Here is a 4,350-nt window from a genome sequence, read left to right as displayed (position 1 = left end):
TTTTTTAAGGGAGGGGTTCTCCCTATGTTGCCCAAGCTGGACTCAAATTTCTGGGTTCAAGGTCCTCCCGACACTCCCACCTCAGCCTCCCATGTAACTGGGACTACAGTGATTTTTATAGATTGACTTCCAGAGAGGAGGAGGAGGAGAAATCAAGAGTCTTTTTATCTTATCTTTTCTTTTAAGGGAAGAACCCAGCATTGAATTGTTAAAAACTTTATAAGACACCTCCTCAATTAAACCAACTCCACTTAATAAGGCTAGAACAAACTCAAACTTAATGATTCGTGGATATCTTTCCTCAACAATCTACTACAAATAGCAAATATATAAAAGAAAATTTGGTAAATCATTTGCCAATTTAACAACTTAAAACCAGCAACTACCACCTCAAATGTTCTTGGGTTTTTATGTTGTGTAAATTGAAATCATAATTTAAATTACTGTTAAAGATGCTACTTGATACACTACTCAGTATGTAAGTCCTTCAGGAAGTTATTTTGAAAGGGAAAACAATGCTGTTAGCCAGTTTTGCTAATTTGAACCCAGGCTTAGCAGTCAAGTGGAAAATATCATCATGGGGGCAAGAATAGTTTTCTTTTTAGCACAATACTTAACAGAGTAAAAATAAGTATGTTAATGAAGCTATTTCAGGTACATTCTAAAGTACCTGCTAAAGGCCCAGGTCACTTTGAGGGGGAAGAATCTATTATATAATGGTTAACAGTGCTTTAAAATCACTATAATGTGAATGCATATTTCATAAATATCCATGTCATGTGTTACGTCATGCTTACAGATACAACTGTATCTGTAAAATAAAATATTCCAAAGTAGAAAAACAATGAGAAGTTGCTAGCTCAGAATACTGCCTGGAGCTGAAAAGGTAGATCAAAACATATCATTTTCATATTTTAACAACTCCTATGATTTGGATTTTCCTGTAACCAAAAAGTATAACCTCCTGATCAGCTCATATACAATCAGGTTCTATGCACCCCTCAAACTCTTCGTATTTGACTATACTTTTCTGGATGCCAGAGAAAATCTCACTGAAATTTAAAAAAAAAACCTTTTGGAGAATGTTTCAAACAGTGCAACCTGAGAACTTGAAGAGTCACAGTGCCCTCTAGTGACCCATTGATAAGAACCATTTTTATCTCACTTTCAGAGAACAATAAAGTTTAAGTGAATATTATGCATTTTCAGGGAATTTTTTCCTATAAATATTTACAAACGCCAATTTCTGTTTCTGAGAATTAAAATGTATAAGTTACAATCAACCACATAGCACACTGGAGAATAATGACTCCTTTATTCGTCCATTGCTTTCACAGTTACAATGTCGCCAGAGGGCAAAAAAAGTCTTAACTCCAATCAGCCCTACAAAACAAGGTGCATTAAGATGTACAAATATAAAATTCTTAATATGTAACTGTGATAAAGGTAAGTTTGTGGGGTGGTGGATCTGTATGCTAGTCCCAAATCTCTTGGTGCCTGGAAGCCTGTGCCGAAGAGCTTGATTTTGTTGTACTTCATTTTCTTCATCTAGAAATGAAAAAAAGTTGGCAGTGTTGAGAAGGATGTAAGAAAGTGGACTCTAAACTTTCTGATGGGAACATTAATGCTACAGCCTTTCTGGAGGGAAAATTCACAATAACTCTCAAAAAGCCTCAAATGTACACTGCTTTAGTGCCGGAATAATAATAGCCAACATTTAACTTCTACACTGCCCCATACATTGTTCTAAGTGCTTTTTGTATATTAGCTTATTTAATCTTCAAACAATCCTATGACATAGGTACAATATTTAACCCAGTTTTACACATGAGGAAACCAAGGCACTAAACATTGCCTAAATTCACACAACTAATACAAATTGAAGCTGTATGGCTCAGAGTCCATGCTCGCAGCCATCATGCTATATTTCCAGAAATTAAACTTCTGAGAAAGGAAGGAAATAATTAAGGATGTACACAAACAATTTTCAATCAGGCTATTAATTCAGCATCTCTTATAGGAGGAACTAAAAGGAAAATGACCTAAGTTACTAACAGTAAGAAAATCATTAAGATAATTAATTGTGTTAAAGCTGGACCATTGACTCAGTAACCTTACAGGATTTCTAATGATATGGAAAATGTTATCCATGTATTAAGTGAATATAGGTTATAAACATACATATGTATTTTTACATATATGTAGTGTGTTACCATTTTTAAGATATATATTTTTAAGAGTAAGGAAGGAAAATGACCAAAGCATAAGTATAGTTATGTGTAGGTGGTGAAAATAGGAAGTAAAGGTTTTTTTCTTCTTTTTTCTTTTTTATATCCATTTTTCATTTTTAGCACTTTCTATAATTCTAAAAATGTTTTATTTTTAATGAGGGGTTTAGTTTAAATGTGATCTAAGAGACTTTCTAGCTCTAAATTTCTAGAAACGTGACAGAGAATAGTCATGAAATTTTAGAACTACAGAGGGGGAACAAAATCTTACGGTCTCTTTAGTAATTCCCAAAGTGGCCTGCTCCTCGGAAATCAACTGAGTAAATCAAAGCATAAATTCACAGCTTTACTCCTTCCCCAATCTGGATCTCTAGAGAATGAGGCCTAGGTAATTCTTATGATTTGACAGTTTGGGGAACTACTAACGTATCCCCGATGCGCCATTTTAATCCTTGCTAGCACATAAACCAACACTCCTGGAAACCAAATGCAGACCAGGGTCATGATCTACTGTTGACTGTTATAAGAAATCCAATTGATATGGACAAATTTGTATTTCAAATTCAATTTTTTAATTTTTTCAGAAAAAAATGCTTCTTAAAATGAATAAGAAATATACTAATAAAAATTTTTTAGCTGTAGAAATAATGAAAGTCATGTATTCTCACTTACATTCATTGCAAATGGCTTGTTCACATTTCTTAACTCCATGCTATTTAAAGAAACCAAAATGTGTTCCTTTGTGCTCACAGGTTTGCAAAACACAAAATCAGACCCAAAAGGAAAGAATATATTTGATACTGTATAGGACGGGGGGCGTGTATCAGTTAACGCAGCAAGAAAGTTGTGTTTTAAACTAAAGGTTGTCTAAATAGTCCTGGTTGCACAGAGTAAGAGTAAGAAAAAGCCACCCTGGACACATACTGAAAGCATTTATAAAGAGTTAGAGAAAGAAAGACTTCCTTGGAGTTTCAGAATTTAAATTTTGTTACCTTTTCTGAAGGTATTTGGCATATTCTTAGAGCAGCAATTTTTGTTGTATAGTAACCTTAATGAGTTTCAAATTGACTGTAAAGAAATAGATGAAGTTAACTAACTCACGGGGAGCTGCACAAAACTCAGAGTCTGTCTTTTCTAGGCCACAGACCCAGATGAATGATATACCTGTGTCACTTTGTGCATGAAGAGATCTTCCACAAGGTTTATCCCAGCAGAACACAGGGCTGACCACTGATCTAAAACAGGTTAGGTAAATAAAAATGAAAGACAATTTCTATCATTCAAAAACAAAAACAAAAACACCCTGGTATAGCAATCTCAACAAAAAGCACATATACACACACTCACAAATATTTAAAAACAAGAACTAGGACCAAGTTTGAATTGAAAAGTTCCATGAAAATAGTTTGGCAATAATTGCCATTGAAGCCACATGAACTGTGGGTAGCCCGTGCTGTTGGTTTGATTGCTTGGGTAAGTCACCAGATGACCCCTTCCCCCAAGCTGTAACTGCAAATTCTGCTTCAATTCCCTTACCTGAGCTTTCACTCTGCTTTCTTACAGTCCTGGAAAATGTTCTACTCAAGGCAGCAAGTACACACATAACTCAGATGAACTATAATTAAGGTGGCAAGAAACCAAGGAAAAGAGCAGGCAGTGTTAGTTTGACTATTTCCTTTGCATGGGTAGCAGATGGACTCAAAAGTCTAATAACCCTTTTGTACCTCAGCTAAGGCTGACAATACATCATTATACTCAGATGGGAGCAAGGAGAAGGTGCCTAGCAACTAGGACTTGGAATGCTGGGGCTTTTGTCAATTTACATCATAATCTTAATATTAAACAGGCTTGCTCTCATTTGCCAGTCATCACCTCATTTTATGTTTTTCAAACACAAGAAGATTAAAAAGTCTTCCCTGAAAGTACTTTAGCCCCTTAGATATAGAACAGTAGTAGTATTTAAGAATCTCCCCTTATGAATGCATACATAAAACTGCCATGAGCCTTGATGGAAATTATATCAGTAAGTTGGGGGGCCTACCATGGGTAATATTTTCATTAGTTATAGTATGCAACATAACCCAGGCTGTTTTTGAAACTGAGTGAGACAAAAGACTATTCC

General features: G+C 35.1%; 1 long non-coding RNA gene across 2 annotated transcripts; it reads right to left on the bottom strand.

Moving 5' to 3' along the window:
• Nucleotides 1-1,318: 1,318 nt before the first annotated feature.
• On the bottom strand, nucleotides 1,319-4,012 carry LOC139362327 (uncharacterized). 2 transcript variants are annotated; one of them, XR_011620980.1, is made up of 4 exons: nucleotides 3,953-4,012; nucleotides 3,765-3,843; nucleotides 3,393-3,463; nucleotides 1,319-1,548 (listed from the first exon to the last, which is right to left on the bottom strand). It is a non-coding gene; the product is annotated as an uncharacterized lncRNA (long non-coding RNA). The 2 variants fall into 2 exon arrangements; XR_011620979.1 differs by having other exon boundaries at nucleotides 3,765-3,996.
• Nucleotides 4,013-4,350: the final 338 nt, after the last annotated feature.

Source organism: Macaca nemestrina, chromosome 3 (assembly GCF_043159975.1).
Source record: "Macaca nemestrina isolate mMacNem1 chromosome 3, mMacNem.hap1, whole genome shotgun sequence".
Lineage (NCBI taxonomy): Eukaryota > Metazoa > Chordata > Mammalia > Primates > Cercopithecidae > Macaca > Macaca nemestrina.
Note: the sequence above shows the minus strand (reverse complement) of the source record. Positions and strands in the feature narration are given on the sequence as shown.